Below are 19,379 nucleotides of genomic sequence, written 5' to 3'. Positions count from 1 at the left end.
CCAGAACCCCTAATTGCTAATTTGCCTGGTAGAATAATCGATTTAATGAAAACCCTAATGCCAGCATTGCGCGTTAACTGGGACAAATTGTCCGCGTGCAAACACAAGAAAGACGAAAGCGTCTCCGACTTTTTCACACGATTCGAGGAGACTTTCGTGGATCATAGTGGTCAGGATATGAGCACAGAAGGAGGCCAGAGATTATTTGTTGATAAATTTGTGCACAATCTGTTGCCAGAACTTAGTGGTAAATTAAAGAATTCTGAAAGTGCGTGGGCTGTCTCTACGACTGCGCAAATACTTGCGACTGCCCAGTACTATGAAAATAGGGATAAAGAAGAGAAGGAAAAATCAGATAAAAAGACGAAAGATTTAAAAACTAAAGTACTTTTACAGCAAGCTTATCCGCCTCGCACGAATCAGACTAATATGCAGCAAGGGTCATATCAAAGAACGGATTATAATTTTCAAAGGCCACAATACCAATGGAATCAATGTGCTTATTGCAAAGTGGAAGGTCATTACAAAAATGAGTGTCCAGTTCGGGCACAAAACAATGCTGCGGCAGCTCAGAGAGGTCGTGGTAGTTCTATGCAAAATTCTAGAGGTCGAGGAAGAGGTGCTATGCCTCCGCAGACGAGTGATCGCCCTTCTAATTATTTCGACCAGCGAAATGGACAATCTGCCCAACAGAATAGGTCTCCACAGTATCATGTTGAAGACTATTATGAAGCTAGTGAGGAAGGTCAGCAAAGTGAGTACTAGGACAGCCATGGACAAAGAGAGGGAGTAGTATCAGTTCCAGTAGATCAGAGTGGGCCTTATGTCGCAGTAGCAACATCAGGTATAGTCGAACCGTTTCTGTTGGATACTGGTGCAGCAAAAAGTTCTATCATACATGCGAAACTCCCTGGCGCACCTTTGTCTGGCTCAACAAACGTTTCAGTAGGTTTTTCGGGCGCCCCTGTTCATAACCCTGTTTCTGGTCCTTTGTCTATTTCTGTTGGACCCTGTCAATTGAAAGCACCCCTGATTTTGACGACAGGTTGTAACGAAAATCTGCTTGGTTTAGACTTGTTAAAACGCCTATATGCGACATTATACTGTTCTCCAGAAGGAGTACAGCTTACGTTGGGTAAAAGAATAATCTCTCCGATGTACTTGTCGATGGATGCGCTCCCACCAGAGCTGCGTTCACTCCCTGATACTCTTTGGGCGACTGGTCCTAATGATGTAGGTCTATTGGAAATTCCACCCTATGTAGTAACTTTGAAAGCAAATGTCAAACTTCCACGAATTCCACAATACAGAATCTCTAGTGAAGGTGAGCGTGCGCTCCTACTGATAGTGCATGATCTGATTGAGAAAGACGTTATAGAAGAAACTAGAGGTAATGTCTGTAATAGTCCTGTACTGCCTATTTTGAAGCGAACTGACCCTACAAAACCTCCAATATATAGGTTTGTAATTGATCTTAGAGAGGTTAATAAAATTGTGATTCCACAGTTTCCTGTGGTTCCAGACATTACTGCATTGTTAACGTTGATTCCTGCTACAGCAGCATGGTTTTCGGTTGTCGACTTGAAAAATGCCTTTTTCAGCATTCCGATAGCCGAAGAAAGCAGAGATATCTTCGGTTTCTCTCTAGGAGGACGAAGCTTCAGGTTTAAACGCGCTCCACAAGGCTATTGTGAAAGCCCATCCATTTACAGTCAAGCATTAAAAAGCCAGTTAGATTCCTTCGTACTTCCTCTTGGTTCTGCTTTAGTACAATATGTTGATGATCTTCTAGTGGCTGCTGATGACAAGGAAACTTGCAAAACAGCTACGATTTCTTTATTGCATCATTTGTCAAATTTGAATCACAAGGTGTCACCTTCAAAAATGCAATACTGCTGCCAAGAAGTGCCCTACTTAGGTCATCTCTTGTCAAAGGAGGGAAGGAAGTTGACCCCAGAGAGAATAAAAGCAATTACACAGATGAATGTTCCTAGCACGCAGAGAGAAGTACGTGCCTTTTTAGGTATTACCTCATATTGTAGGCAATGGATCCCAAATTTTTCTCTTTTAGCAAAACCATTGGTAGCCTTGACTGGGAAAAATGTTCCGAGTCCGGTACCATGGTCTGCAGAATGTCAGCAGAGTTTTTCTGAGTTACGAAATGCACTGTGTTCAGCACCTGTATTGGGTACACCCGACTACAGTAAGCCATTCACGCTCTATGTCCACGAGAGAGAAGGTTGTGCATTGAGTGTGTTGACGCAGAAATTTGGTGATAAACAACGCCCTTGTGCGTATTTTTCATCAACATTAGATCCAGTAGCTAGAGCATTGCCTAGTTGCTTGAGAGCTACAGCCGCAGCTGCAGCTTCCATTCGACAATCTGCTGGTTTAGTAATGAACAACATGCTAGTGGTTATGGTTCCTCATGCGGTGGATACACTCATGAACCGAACCAAGACGCAACACCTTACCAGTGCTAGATTATCAGGTTATGAACTGACACTGTTAGCTAGTCATATTCAGATCAAAAGATGCAATGTATTGAATCCAGCAACATTGTTGCCGACTAGCCAAGAGTCGAGTGATTCCGAACCACACGACTGTTATTTCAAAACTGAGGAAGAAACAAAAGGACGAATTGATCTAAAAGACACTCCGTTATCAGATCCAGATGGAACGTTGTATGTTGATGGGTCTTGCTTCAGATTAGAGAATGGTGATGTGACTGCTGCCTATGCAGTAACGACCTTGAGTACGATTGTGGAGACTGCAAGAGTGAGTCAGAATTCTGCCCAGGCTGCAGAATTGATCGCGCTAACAAGAGCGTGCGTTTTAGCTAAGGGAAAGAGAGTGAATGTGTTCACAGATAGTCAGTACGCGTTCGGCGTGGCCCATAGTTTTGGCCGTTTGTGGAAAGAGAGAGGTTTCATTACGTCCCATGGGACTAAGATTCAACATGGCCAGCTAGTTAATGACTTGTTGGAATCTCTAACCTTGCCGACTGAAGTTGCGATTGTGAAATGCAGTGCTCATAAAGCAATCACGGATGATGTTGGTCATGGGAATGCTTTTGCCGATGAGACGGCAAAACAGACAGCTAGAAATATGATGAGTAGAATGTATGTTGCAACGTCTGCAAGATGGATTTCTGAGTCTGGAATGTGTGAAGACACAGTGGAAAGCGTGAAAGAAATTCAGAAAGAGGCGACTGAGGAGGAAAAACTTGCATGGAAAGAGAGCACGGGTAAATTGGACTCGAGTGGGTGTTGGATTGACTTGTCGGAACAACAGCGTTGGATGTTGCCTGATGCGTATGTGCTTGCAGTAGTGACGATGGCACATGGAACAGCGCACATCAGTTCAAAAGGGATTTGTAAGATGTTGGCTCCGGTCTGGAAGAATGATGGGATTAGTAAGTGTGCAGAGAGAGTGGTGAGAAATTGTATGGTATGCTTAATGCATAATCCTGGCAAGGGAATCCCCACACCTGCAGGTCATTTCGCTCCTCCTTCCTGCCCCTTAGAAGTGATCCAGCTAGACTTCATTCACATGGATCGTTGTAATAATCTGAAATACGTCCTAGTGGTAGTTTGTGCTTTCTCCAGATGGATCGAAGCATACCCGCTAAAGGACAATACTGCCTTATCCACTGCCAAAATTCTTCTTAAAGAATACTTCCCCAGATACGGAATGCCACGGATTGTATGGTCAGATAACGGAAGTGAGTTCGTAGGGAAAGTTATGCAGAGTGTGTGTGCCGGCCTAGGGATTAGACAGAAGTTTCATAGTGCGAATCATCCCCAGTCCGCGGGTTTAGTGGAGGGTTACAATGGCACCCTTAAACTGAAACTTGCTAAAATACAAGCATCCACGGGTTTGTCCTGGCCAGACGCATTGCCTTTGGCTTTGCTATCAACAAGAGCAACTGTACATTCTAGAGTAGGGCTTAGTCCATATGAAATAGTTTTCGGTCGTCCTGCAAATGTTTGGGGGGTACCTAGACCAAAAGAATTCAAGCAGCTGGAATACCCAATGTTAATTGATTACCTTTTCGACTTGACTGCTAAATTGAGTCTTATTCACCAACAGGTTTTCGATGCATTGCCAAAGCCACCGGAGAGTCCAGGCCATCAGCTGAAACCGGGTGATCAGGTGGTCATTAGAAATTTTGCAAGAACGAAAAATCTTCAGCCCAGATTCATTGGCCCTTTCCAAGTCCTACTAGCAACGAGAACTGCTATTCGTGTGGCGGGAAGGAAGAACTGGATCCATACGACACATGTCAAACGTGTGCCCCTGCCACTTCCTTACGACAACTGGGTAAAGAAAGGAATCGGTGCCTCTGAAACGGAACAAATCCCCAGGTTCATACCTTTCAGCGATGCAGAACTGATCACGGATTCACCAAATTCTGACTCTCCTCCTGAAACTGCTCTTTTGAATCCTGAACATTTGTCATCCACACCCAACGAACATTTGCCATCTGCACCAAAAGAACATTTGTCATCTGAAAACGTGAACATTGCAACGTCGGCTGAAAATACATTGTTTCCAGACCAGACAGCTTCTGCAAAACTGAGATACAACTTGCGACCTCGCAATATGGACAAATAAAGCAGGAAACTGCCTATTTTCAGATTTGAATTTTCTATACATTGCCTCCAGCCAGGAAGTTTGCTAATACTTTGTATTGTTTCTTTTTGTTTTAAAATTGCCTTGCCGTCTGGGTAGCCCTAGGGTCGTGGCTGTGTGCCTAGTTGAATCTGCGGGGGTCAGACACAAGGTCGATCTTTCTGTTAGTTCTGGGAACTCCCAGGGCTGATAGAGGCATTTTCATCTACGTACACATCATCAGTGGTCGCGAACGGTCGTAGAAGATGGAGCTTCCTGAGCTGCAACGAGAAAATGTAATTTATGTTCGCAGAAATAGACTGTACAGAATACTTCACAGCAAATGCTTTCTAATGCAATGTGCAGTAACATTTTTAATCGTTTTGATAACGTTGGTGGGTGGAATCGTCTTTGGTGTACATTTGATTTTTATGCCAGTAACTACAGTACCTCCCCTTGATCCTACTACTTCTACGGTTTCTTCTATGCATTCTTTTCACTCATTTCCTGAACACGAACAAGCTCGACGCTCAGAATTTATTAACAATACATTTGTACAGCTCTTGCATCAACACCAACTGGTAGTCAATACTACAGACTGCTGGGTGTGTGGCTTGATACCTCACACTATGGATAAAGGCATTCCCTATCTAGTCTTGCCTTTTAGCTACAATGGATCATTTCAGGCCTTTCAGACCATTTTTTCATATGCCCTTGAGACCTATCCTCCGCGTCCACCACGGTCCACTAAATACAACTCAGCCAACAAAGCTTTAGTCCAGGGAATTATTGACATGATTAAAGACGTCAATAATACTCCATCTTACCCTAGAGATGAATTACGGGTGTATTTGAGTTGGAACTCTACCGAGTATCGCCTTAGTTTGGGAGAAAGCAAGCGTAAAAGCTCCACTTCAGTTTGGGTCGTGCCCCACCGAGGTCAGGTCTGTTTGCAAGGAAATGGGAGAAATCTGAGAGCTCAGCTAGGGAAGAGTGAGTGCGTTGAGACTTACGTATTTCCGTCTAACTCCTCCCCTGCCTTCCTGACTGCTAGGGGTACCTACTTCATCTGTCAGGACAGAGCATATACATGGCTGCCTGCTGACTTTTCAGGTTCATGTTATATTGCTCGATTGTTACCTCCGACATACACTGCTTCTTCAGATTATCACAAGACCAGAGTAGCAAGAGGTGTCTTCAGCAAGGAAGATACCGCTGGTCAAGAAGCTGGAGACTTCTTCAAAGGTTTCCTTCCGTTTTGGGGGCCTATGGCCAATAGTAGAAATCTACGTCAACTAACACGGGTAGTTGAATCTACTATTACAGAAACTGCTGGTGCCCTTAGTAACTTAACAGCTGAGCTTCAGGCTGATCGTCTCATGACGTTGCAGAACCGAATGGTTCTAGACGTAATACTTGCAGATCGAGGTGGGGTATGCAGAATGATCCAATCGAGCTGCTGTGTCTTTATTCCAAATAATGCTCCAACAGTCTATGAAGCGATCTCTAAGCTACACAAGATTTCCGACTCTATACACGTAGATAAGGGAAACTGGTCCTTCATGGAGTGGTTTTGGACTCTGGTATCAGCGTGGGGATGGAAGGTTCTGATGGTCATTGGTGTCATCCTAGTATTTCTGTTCTCGTGCTGCCTTATTATCCAATGTGGTCCCGCTCTGTGTAGTCTCTGTGCTGCAACCTGTTTCAGAAAACCACCTGCATTAGGAGAAAAGACACGAGACAGGATGATGATGCAACAACATGTCACTGACCTAATGAGCATAGAATTAGACTCTGACTCTGACATAGACTGAGTAATTGCCTATGTAAGGGCAAAAGGAGGGTCTGAGGTTCCGTGACGATTTTGTTCGTGTTTGTAACATTGTCGTAAATACATAATTTTGGTATCAGTGAACCGCAAATGATCCATTTAGTATATCCTGGTGTTTTCGCTATGCTACGAGCAAGAGCACTCCAGTTACAAACACATTTCTGTTCTACCCATGGCATCCATTTTAGAACACGGAAGCCATTTTGTATTCCTTGCCCTCACATAGTCAATGGACACGCAATGACCTCTTTTCATTAAAGGACACGTAGGCTTTAACCGGCGATTCACCTTGCTAGTGACACGTGCACCTTAGGCCAGCCACGCTGTGGCAGCATGACTCGGCAAGAACTGACTCCCCAGCCTGAGGCCAGTCCTGCTATACTGGTTCTTGTGTTCGTTGGCCTGATCATGATTAGGCGGCCGAAGCTGGTAACCGTGCCCATTTACGACCCACAAACATCTCTTATCCTGTCTTTCTATCTTCTACACCTGGCTCTGCTCCTTTCCTTCTGGGCCTTTATTAGGGGGAGGTAACGAAATTTACGATGAGGCGGTCCGGGTCTTGAATGAGAAATTGACATGGGATTATGATGGAATAGTGGGAACCCCTCATTCGTAATGTTTTGACATCAGATACTGTTGACGATTCCTGTGCAACGCCAAATATTTATTGTTTAAGACACGAATGTTTAGAACTGTGGTAACATGTAAAGAATTTGCCCCGAGCAGAATATTTAGTATATAAGGAACAACCCTCTTTGTACAAATTGAACAGGCTCCTAGACACTGCCCGTGTGCAGTTTCTGTGACTTCTGTGTCCCTGCAGTAATAAACCTTTGGTCTTTGACGCCACCATCGAGAAGCCCGTGTTTCTGTTTGTTTGTGCACCGAGACAGGTTGAACTCCGGGGTCTTCGGGTGTTTTCCCTGACACCTCTGGACGGAACCAAAAAGTCCAGAACTCCACTGTGAGTTCCGCGCTTGGTGCGTGCGACAAAATTCCTATGCTTCCGTAAGAGTGTCGAACATTCTGGACCTGCCATCAAAGTCAACTTTCAACCTTGCCGGATGTAACATCCCGTACTTGAGTCCAAGGTTGCGGGGTGTGATCTTCACGCCCTGAAATTTCCGTCTCGCCTCCTGTACCATTGGAGTAAAGTCTGGTTAGAAGGACAGTTTAGATCCCTGCCACTCAATTACTCCTCATTCTCTCGCCATTCTCAATGCTGTGTCACGATCCCGGATGTTCAGGAGTCTCGCAATGATGAGTCTTGGATGGGGGGGGAGGCCAGGATTCGGTCTAGGGCCAAGCGACCGGTGCGCCCTTTCCACAACAAAGCCAGGAGTGAAGGATCCACTGCCAAACAGTTCCGTAAGGAACTTCTTTATGAAGAGGTCCATTCGGCCTGTGGACGTCGTCTCCGGGACACCCATTATGCGAACATTAGTGCTTTGCCCACGCGCCTCCAAGTCCTCGTTCTTGATGGTGACCTCCTTTAGTAGGCGTTCAGTCCATTCCAACCTCTTCAAGGATTGGGCGGTCCCATTTTCCAGGTCCGACACTCGTGCCTCCACCACATCCAACCGGCGGTCGTGGGCCTGGACCTTGGCGCCCACGGAAGCAATGGTCTGATCCAGCGAGTCAAAGCGAGAATCCAGCGCCTTGAAGCCCACCCTCCTCTCCAATAGTAGAGCTGTAACTGTGGCCTCTGGAGGCACCGGTGCCTCCGCAGCAGGTGCTTTTTCCACCATCTCACGGGGGAGTGTCGTCGTTCCCTCAGTTGTCTTCCCAAAAGGTAGAGTTCTCTGCTTAGGGTCTTTGCGACCCATAACGTCAAGGTGGCACCTTTTGGGGAGTGGACCCCGACAATTTCATACGTTCCGGGCTCAGGAGACCGGCCATGTGCATAGTAAGTCAATTTGAGTCACTGGGGTTGAAGGCAGTAGCTGTGTGCAAACCGCTATGAATTATGGCCCCCCCAGTAGCAGAGGCATGCAGGAGGTCTGCAGAAGCAATCTCCCAGGCGTTCAACCAGCTGGATCGCCCTCTGATACCCGGCAGGGTCAGGCTGCCGGTCCGCACTGTGTTGTGGGCAATGGCGGTGATGTGCATGCCAAGCAGGGGGTCCTAATTTCTCATGCCGAGTGTTATGGGCTGCGTGCTCCTCGCCGCGATGCTGTTGCACTTCAGGAGGGCCTCCAGGGGTGTGTGTCAATTGCACAATGAGATGGCAGCAGGCGGATGCACCAACCCTCCCCGCCGGGCCCACACGCCACCACAGACCAGCGCCCCAGCCCCTACCAACATAGGCGCGCGTGCCCTGTCCCCACGGCGCCGGATGCCATTACGTAGTGCTTCTGGGGGCAGGGCAGCCGGCCCGAGCGAATACTGTGGGCAACGGCACTCAGGGGTGGGAGGGGGAGAACCGGGGTGCGCCGCTTGACTCACCTGGGGCCTCTCCGCGGCAGTCCGTAGCTTCGACCAGCCTCTGTGGGCCATACATACTTGCGGGCCCGTCCGGCGCTTGATGCGGCAGCGCCGGCAGTCCCGGCCCTCACGTCGCTCGGTGCAACTTCGGGTCCCGGCGGAGCAGGATGGTCATGCGCGGGTCCACAGATTCAACGCCACCTCCGCTGTCCGCGCCGTCGGGATTGGAACCGGCTACCTCGCATCTGGTGGGGAAAATCGCACGCTGGGCCAGACTGGATGAAAGAGCCTCTCAAGCTGGCGGCCATCATCGCCGCGGGCTTGGCCACACCCCCCCAGAAACTACCTTTGGGGCGCTACTTGTTTCAGCTCTTTTAAAGATTAGCAGAAAGGAAGAAAAGATGCTGATTGAGTTCTGTCCTCAAGGTATGACATTATCCACATTGATGTTTTATTTCTAGTTCCTCTTTGATTGAGTTAATCCATAAAGACTATATGGAAGATGGTGTAGAAGGCTGCAGAAAGGTTTAGTAAAACCAGATCTGCTTTGCTGCTCCCATTAACCACCTCTCAAAGTTCATTCACAATATAAGCAAATGCCATCCCTGTAATCTGGATAGTCCGGAACCTGGATTGTTCTCGAATAAGTATTGTATTATCCTGATGAAAAGCAAACAGAGTGATATAGGTCAGACGTTTCTCAATACCGTTGTGTTGGCTTTATTTTTTGTTTGTTAATTAAGTGGCAACTAGTACACATTTCCAGTCTGCTTTACTTGATGGTACCCAAATAATAAATATTCACTGGAAGGTGATATCCACACATTATCATTTGTGTGCAATATAGTTTTATCAGAAAAGCTATATGGATGTGCAAATTTAGTGACCTTTTTAATGGAAAATGTGCTGTCAGTAAATGACAGTAAATGACAGTGTACTACCACACAATACTTTAGTTGTCACCCGCCTTATATCCATTATAGCAACGTGGGTCGTAAAAGTTTGTCATTGTAAAACTTGGGTTGTGGTTGTTTAAAGTTTGGAAAGCACTCAGCTAGAAGCAAGGGAGTGAATTATATTGCTAGCTTCCACACCAGCAAGGTTTTTGCCAACATATTCAAATCTTTAAATCAGAGCAGATTAGGAGCTGCAGAAATTGGTGGAGATAAACTATTAGATGGTCTAGAAATTCTTTAAACTTTAGTTATCCTCTTTTTTTCTTTTTTTTGGAAAGCCTAATACCTGACTACTTCTACTGTCCTGACAAGCTCACCCTCTAAAGCAACCCAACATTTCTTTTAAGAAATTTTAAACATTCAACAGAAAAAAACCTCACAACTAACACGTGTTAACTTTAACAATTCTTTCGACGTTCCTTTATTGAATTGCAGTGATTCTTCTAACTGCCTTAACAGTTGTAAAAACCTATAATCTGTCTGTATTATATTCATATATTCCTTTGAAGAACCATGTTCACAACCACTTAAGTAGTTATGAACATATCAACTATTAATCAGATATGGATGATACCTACTATGTGCTTCAAGCTTTCTGTGATATTGAAATGCTTGTAAAACTCGTAAGGCCTTAGCAGGCCGGAGGCCATAGTGCTCAGTGATGTACGTTTTTTCATTTTCTAAGAGTGTGACCTTGTTTTCAAAACTGGCACGGGAAGTGGAATTTTGTGAAAGTAATGCGGTCAGTACTGTATACATAAATTATATCTTCCCTACAAGGCTGTTAGTGAATCCTTGAGGGTAAGATCCTGACACCTGCCTAGTATATACGTCACAAGAGCATGTTGCATAGACATGTATTGCAAGAAACTGTATATGTACTTAGATGATTTTCTATGTAAGCGTTTGCTTACATCTGATATTTTTGTTGCCAGAGTCCAAGTTAGTTGAAATGACAGTTGTCTTTGACCTTTTGCTCTGCTGTCTATTTGTTTGCATTAAACATTAGTTGTTGAAAGGGGCCAATTCTGGACATTCTGTACCATTCCTAGAGACAAACTTCAATAGATCTTTTTAGCAGCATGAAAGTGTGAAGGGGAGAAAATCATTAATGTACAGTCAATTTAGAAAAACTGCCTCTAAATACATAATAACAAAGGACAATTTAGGAAGGTTAATTACGTTTATTACCAAGGCAAAGATAACTGAACATAACACCCCTCAACACGAGGTTATAGAAATGCAAAGGAAATAGCATAAAGCCAAATCTACGCATCCAATTCAGACGGTGTAACATGAACAGAACTATTATTTCAAGAAGGAGGATGCAAACAATCAAGAAGCAAGAGTCCAAATTTCCCTGCATTGAGGGTTGTTTAGTGAAGAGCATTTAAATCTATCCCTACACTATCACTAAAATGAAATCCCTATAATCATGAATAAGCATTTCTAATCAGGAAAGGAAAGGTGTCAGTCGTGGAGTCTTCCTAAGAAGTCTCTCCACCGTTCAGATGGGTCAAGCAGCATAAAGCCACTATTACAAGAGAAAGAGCTTGTTCTGTGATGCTCCCTCTCCTAAGGCAATGAAGATGTGGGCCACTATCCCTAATTCCAACAACCAGTTATCCACAGGTAAATTTCCCATTGTGCACTTCTTGCATGTACTCCAGAATGGGCACAGCCATGAGCATATTTTTCCACGGTGTTCTCCAGGTACATCCTTTGCACCAATTCGTCCTTGATTCCTGTGCTGTCTCCCATGTGATACCAACTTCTTTCCTTTGTCAGCCCCAAGTCATACGATTGTAACTTCTTCTGCCCTTGCCTAGCTGCTAAAACAAAGATAATATTTTGCCTAAAAGAATGCTGTTCTACCTGCAATGCAAAACGTGAGAAAGAACAGTTTTCACAGTGCACATGAAATTCAGAACATTAACCCTAAAGCAAGAGTGTCAGGGGTTTGCATTTCAGGCCTACAGCTTTGGCCAACATAAGAACGCATCAATTAAACATTACGAATTACATAACTACATTTGAGTTCAACTAACATGTTTACCAAATTATAGAAGTATTACTATTTTTAAACACGTCTAGTACATGAGTTGTGTAAAACGTCATGACACAATTTATCCATGTTAGAGTTTTCGGCAAGTTACATTTAATTCCTACGTTAAATCTTCATACTACTTTGTCAGTAAACTAAAATATGTGATATAGACATGTTACTATGGTCCAGAAATCTAACACTGACATTTACACGTGATTATGATGCACCCCTTCCAAAGAGAATAATGCAAAATGTACACTCCATTAGTTACTTTAGGCTGCTCGACGTACGTTTTTAAATATGTTTAATAATCTCCTCAGGACCTTATTTGATAGTACTTTTTTTATATGATGGCAGATAATTCTGAACCCATCGCCCTTATTGATAGATCTTTTCACACATCTCATTTGTCATACCTGAGTTTGCTACTCTTAGGCTTCAACTATAGACATGCATCCATCAAATTTTCTATCTTCTGTCCACTCTTCGCCTGTTGGCCTGTCTTCTTCTTATTGATTGTGAAAGGGTCACAATAGCTTGGTACTTACCTCATCGGTCAGATATAAACACAAGCAAAAGTGAAGTATGTAAATATTAGGAGTAGTCTTAACGTACTAGTAAATCCCCGAAATTCTGCAGAGTCATTACAGGGCTTATGCACAAAAAGACTTGCAGTTTAGGAAGTATTCAGTAATGTGTTATTTTATTTGCAACTGGCCACTCACTTTCTAGTCTGTGCTGCTTGACTCGCTCACCTCCCACATATTATCTGTTTTAAAGTCCATAGACTGTTCCAGTGTTATGCTCGACATCCGCACTTCCCAGCTTCTCTTTCCCAGTCGATGATGTCTGGCGACTGTGAACTATGCATCTCAATCATTTTCAAGAGCAAAGAGTAGATAAAATAAAATGGACGCCCAGCACAAAGCATCGTACAAACACCGCAGTTTCTTGAATATTGATGGCAAGAGAAAGGCTCACGGAGCCGGCTTCTTTTTTCAGCTGCTATTTATATGACACAAGTGTGCATTGCCAGTCTACTACCATCTGGTTCTGCTCTGCAATTTTTGCTTTATTTCATCCGGGAAAAAATCAGCAAGAACTAATACTGGGTTTAATTTGCACCTGAGAATTGACACGGTACATGTTATTTCAAATGTTTAAGGAAGTGTCAGGTCATTTGGGCTTGTTCATTTAATTAGGTTTTGAAATGATGCACCGAAGTTGATCAACAGCAGAAGCATTTTATTGAATTGCCCCTCCACCAAGAGAATTTGCTTCGACTCATCTGTTTAAAGCAACCAGGACTTGCTGCTGAGACCGATTTTCTTTGCTGAAGCAGGTAACAATGTTTGGAGTTGGAAGGTGTGCGTTTTGATTACCTCTCTCTTATTGAAAGGCCTGTTTCATTCAGCTGACACGTTCGTTTTTATGAACTGGCCAATGAGATGGAACAAAAATTCATACATTTATTATCATCTTGCTAAATAAAGAATTGCGGAAAAGACAAGCGAACTAAACTAGGGCTAATGGACACGTGCAAATATTAGGTCATGCTGTGGGGTGTATCTGTGTGGCCTCTCACTTCTTAAACTACCCAGCATATTGTGAAAACTAAAAATAATAAGTAAGGCCTTTTCATTCCATTAAAAGCATTCTACTTGAAATATTTAACCCAGCCGAGTGCACAAGGAAATCTGTGACAGGACCCCTGCTTTTAGTACTTTCCCAAATTAATAAATTATGGCAGGGGCGCGCTAATGGGCAGTTGGGGGGCTACTGGTATCTCACCAACACCCCTGAAGTAGCTCTAAGAGGTTAAACCAAGCCCAGTACCTCGTTCAGAGAGTCTGTGAATATTAAAGGAGGCAGCACTGCTTGTCTCAAGACCCTTAGAGTGACAGCTAGCCAAACCAATTGAGGGGGGCCTCATGGTAATACTGAAGCACAATTTGGCAGCCTATGGGGTCTGCCACATGAGCATCTGTCTCCACTCTCAATCTAAGTTCCAAGGAGAATGGCCATGTTGTAGACCCTGCTCTAACAGTCGCACCAAGTATGTCAACAACGGGCCATTAACCGCAGCGGCAATTCCACCTCAGTACAGCAGTTTAGCGGAGTGGTCGGGGACGCGTTGGCCAACGGACGTGCGCATCACTATGGAGGTAGTGCTCGCAACGGCCGCTGGCTGACAGAAGCATCAAAGGGGTTAAAGAAGATTGGCAGAAGTAGCTTGAGTAGCATGAACATTAACCACCTCAGAATTGCAGCGTAATTGCCGCCGGGGTTTGGTGGTTTAGCGGAGTGGGCGGGGCCGCGTCGGCCAACGGACGTGCGCAGCACTATGGCGGTAGTGCTCGCGACGGCTATTGCCCGACAGAATCATCGAAGGGGTTTAAGAAGATTGGCAGAAGTAGCTTGAGCAGCATGAACATTTACCAGTGCTGACCCTTCAAAGTGTGGTATTGCTGGAGACAGAGAGAAAATGTGCTAGATGAGTGCATAATCAGCCCAGGAGCTGAGGGGAGCAGACTTTGGGCTCAGAGCTGAGACTATTAAGAGCTTCTTTGCATTCATCTGTATGTCTGTATCTATGTATATGTGTATGTATGCATATGCACACAGTTATCCATTTGTCTGTGTGTGGGACATTATCTCCCTCCCTAAAAGAAAACATTTGCTCCATGGAAGCTATGTCTGATGTCAAGAACTAGCAAGATTATATGTTGTGCCCCATCAAATGGGTTAATCTCTGGCACAAATGTGTACATTCCTGGCATAATAGCGCAAGTGGCATGATAATGGTTAACCTTTGACAATTATGTGCAATCGTGATCTAATTGTGGTATAATGTCATTCATCATTAACATAATAAGAATCTGACTGGCCTACCTTTAGCTATCTGTGGCCGCGCCACGCATAATATTGGCCATGGCTGACACATTGTGATCATCCTGGATATTTAGGTGTTCCACCTTGTTTGGCTCAATGTTGGCACTGAACTTATGGTAGGCGTTATTGGCATACTACAGACATCCTCGGTGTTGTGATGGGCATCTATGGCCTGTGATTGAAATACCTAGCAATTAATAAGCAGATCATCCACAATAAGGAGCATAAGAGGGAATTACCAATCAGGTTCCACCTCCACTCATAAACATCAATAGATATAAAAGACCTGATTGTACTAGGACACAAAACGTTTTCAAGGATCCTAGAGACAGTATAATTATGTCTCTGCCCAAACACTGGCTTCTATGAAATGCCTATAACAGCCGGACCCGAGCGTCCTATTTTCAATGTTTGTCAGTCTATCACCCTTGTAAACCCTCTTGTTAGTGTAATCAAGAAGAGAAAAATATGTGAGAGGTCGGAAAGTACCTCACGTGAGCCTCACTAAGGCAGCTGCTGGTAGATACTCACCATTTTTGCTCACGTTTTTCATCATTGGGGACTTTCATGACCGTGAGAAAATGAAATTAGTGTCAGACTAATGCTTGAGAGGTGAAGAAAAGATAAAAAGTGATATGTGAAAAGATGCACAAAGAGTGCCTGTGTCATTCTATACCAACTGAATCCCGTAGTGAGAGAAAGGGTAAACTTGCTTCTCCAAGCTAAAATGAGTTGTGACTCACTCTCAAATAAGCATACTTCATTGGATGCCGTGAGCACACTCAGGTTAAAAAAAAAGAACGGGGTGGCCGGGCAAGATGGCCGAATGGACATAATGCGTCTTGGCTCCCGGTCCGTGCTCCTGATATGAATACCTACAAGCTGCTTACCTTGACCACGGTTGTCACTGCATCCATCCACTGAAAGCTCCGGGAGTGAAGAGTGGGGAGATCTCACGATCGGCATGCAAACTGTTTTCTAGGAGCCATTCTGCGACCCTACAAGGCCGGCCAGGGGCTCCCACAAAATGGCGGCTGCCATCTCGTGAACTGGAGGATCCTTCCCAATCCCCGCAGAAGACTCAGGACTGGGCTGGGACTCCGATCCCATCGCCATTCCTCTGCAGCAAGCCTTGGGGACCAGTACAGACGCCAGATAACTGTGGTGAGGAGACGGGCACGGAAGCGGACACACTGCGAGGCATTCCGTTGTGCTCCGTGCTGCTAGCTGTTGTGGGGGAGGAGTAGGATTGCCGGCTGGGGGCCACACAATGCACAACAGAAGCAAGGAACAGCTGGGAGCTTTGCTGACACCTTAGACCTGAGGCCTGGTGCTGCATGCTTCATTTGATGTCTCCTGAGTACAGAGTGCCTGACCTTAAAATGACGACTCTGCCAAGGTCAGGCAGAATTGCTTGACTCACAACTGCTGACTCCTAATCCCAATTCGGTAGACTGTCTAAGAGTGCTCAGCTGCCTACCACTGAGATTGGGGGCAAGCATCTCTACAGATGGCAGACACCACTGCGGAACAGTGCAGACCCTCACACTTGCGAAAGCAACCGGCCGTCCCGAGGAGGGACTTGACCATCACGCCCTCCATAAATGCGCGGAGCGCCACTGGTACGCTGATAGCCCCAGAACCATGGATCTCCTTACCACCTTAATGTGCGCCTTAATGTGCAAAGTTACCAGAGTGTGCCAGTAAAACAGGGGACCACGGACGTCTCCTGTCAGTGGGACTTTTGGACTCGCGAGTAGCGATCATCACCTGGAATGCCACAATGTGATTCCTCATAAACCCGTTTGTGGCCATGACCTGCGATCACCTGACACATATTGGGAACTTGGGTGGTGCTTCCTATTGTTGCCTCCTGACTGTACAACAGGGTAAAAGTGTGATACAGACAGTCTCTGCTATGAGGGGCCCCTCCCAACACACTGACAGAGGTCCAGCCAGGCCAGCCTCTATGCCGCCAAAGAAGACGGTGACCAAAGCGTTAAACAAAGTCTCCAACTTTTTCTCACCAGCGGATAAGCGCCTATCATCGGATCGCGTCGAGGGAGAGGGAGCTATGGCACTTACTAAGGATGATCTTATGGCCTCCTTGTGAGACCTTTAAACAGAACTACTAAGCGACCTGGGCCAAGATATTTAGACATCCATCGACCAGCTGAAATCTGATCTCAATGCATGGATAGCTAATTTGCAACAGGACGTGGACTCCGGGGGCACCAGAGTTGTGGACCTAGAAACACAAACTCAAGAAGTTGACAAACGCACTACCGAGCTGCAGGAACATGTGCTTACCCTTCAGGACCAGCTATGCCAAACTCAGATGAAAGCTGAGGAACTTGACTATGGAACACAATGGAGAACCTACGCTTTTGAGACCTGGAGGAGGGGGCAGAAGGACCAGATTTTGAAGCCTTCCTAGAGGGACTGTTTGCAGAGATCGTCAGCCCACAGATATTCAAGATCAAACTAGAGAGAGCACACCGAGTAGGGGACCCATCGTCCGGCAAGTGGAAGTGAACTAGAGATGTCCTCGAGAAATTTCCCTCCTATAAAGTGAAAGAAGCGGTCCTCTTGGAAGCTTGGAAAAAGGGGCTAGTTCCTTTCAAGGATACTCCTGCACCATTTTTTGAGACTTGGCCCCTGCAACCCTGGCAAGGAGACAACAGCTCCGACCTATCACGTCCAAATTACACGATGACAAAATTAGATACCAATGGACTTACCCCTTTGGTTTAAGTTTAGAATACCATAATAAGCAGTGACATATTGTAGACCTGAAGGAGGGTCTAGACCTGTTGGGTATCGCTGAGTCCTCACAACCCACCGTCCAAGGAGCACAAGGGAGTGACTCCCCCAGGGCACAATGGACTTCAAGCCCAAGATGACACCACGAATGAGGCGAACAAGTGGTACAGATATGTTCCACTCACTCTATGAACAATGGTCTTCCGAGAGCCGGCTTCGCCTAACCAAGGACTCACCGAGTCTAGGATGAGAACATAGGCGCTGAGACTGAGGGCTGACTGTCCACCCTATTTTCAGAACAGCATGGGCCAATGAGATGGCAAGCTGAGCACCCGCCAAATTGGAGAGGAGTCACACAGAGAGACTACAATTTCGACCAAGGGCGACTATTGCTTATAATTGGGGGTTGTGCTTTTCTGCAGTAGTGCGACCGGGTGCCCTGCTATAGAGGCACCTATGCTCAGATCGCTTATACCTTATTTAAGATCTAGTTGGGTTGGGTTGGCTTCACTGCCTGATAAAATGGGTAAGATGATTTCTGTTCTTTAGAGCGTCCAGATTGGGTGCGGGCAGGGACCTTGGTCATACCTTCCCCACATCAAGTTTACCAGGGTTATTTAACCCGTTGTCAGAAATATATCAATACTCCGACATTTGATGCTGTTGTCAGTGTTATGTTCTGGGTTTTTAGGTTTGTTGGATAGGGGAGGGTTTGGAGACTGGTGGCGGCCTTTTACAGCTCTGCACCAAAGTTATGTTTTGCTCAGATTACATTTCGTACAAAAGACAGATCTCGGTAACACATTCTAAAGGGCCTCAGATGCAGATGCCCCTGGGCCAGCACTCAGGTCTATGAGAGAGAGGGGAGGTTCAACGCAGAAGAGATTATACTCTCCATAGGTTGATGGAATGTAAAAGGTCTCAATTTGCCTCTAAAATGACAAAAGGTATTAAAATGCCTTACAGATCACCACCTGGACATAGTGGGCCTCCAGGAGACACACTTAGCTAGAGTGGAAGACACTCGCTTCCGTTACAAACAATATCCACTGAATTATAGGGCCTCCGCATTCACTAAACACCGGGGGGTTTTAGATTCATTCCCTGCCTCTACCAAATTTCAACCAACCGACACTCGATCTGACAAGGAGGGAAGAGATGGGTTATGGTGAAGGGCAATCTGGCAGGTAAACTCTGCACGTTCATTGTGGTTTATGCACCTAACTCAGGACAGTCAACCTTTTTACATATGCTCCTTCGGAAAATACAGGATTTTGCGGAGGGGTCAACAATATGCTTGGGGGATTTCAATCTGACTTGGCAGGCGTAGCTCAACAGCACCCACCATTACAGATTGGAATCGAGCTCCTTCTCCACAGAGGCTAAACTGCAGATTCGGGATATGCGCCTAAGAGATGCCTGGCGCACACTTTACCCCCAAACACGAGATTATACTTTCTATTCCCATATACATCACACCTATTCTAGGCTCGATGAAATTTTTATCAGCCAAAACTTAATGGGAGCTCTCTGAAAGGCCAAGATATTCCCACTGTCCGTATCGGACCACTGCCTGATCTCGACTTGCTTAACATGGAATAATTTCGCATCCACCACTCCTGAATGGTAAATTTCCCAGCCTCACTTTCGAGGGATAGGGTGCTCTGCACTGAGTTGAGGGACACTATCACAGATTGTTTGGCTAGGAATTCACCCACAGACACCTCAGTGTTCACCAACTGGGATGCTTTCAATGTGGTCATTAGGGGGAAATGTATAGCGCTTAACTCTACTTTGAACAAACAGCGAACTAAAGAAAGATTAGACCTGGAAGCTGAATTGGCATTGG

Source organism: Lissotriton helveticus, chromosome 4_1, assembly GCF_964261635.1.
Source record: "Lissotriton helveticus chromosome 4_1, aLisHel1.1, whole genome shotgun sequence".
Classification (NCBI taxonomy): domain Eukaryota; kingdom Metazoa; phylum Chordata; class Amphibia; order Caudata; family Salamandridae; genus Lissotriton; species Lissotriton helveticus.
Note: the sequence above shows the minus strand (reverse complement) of the source record.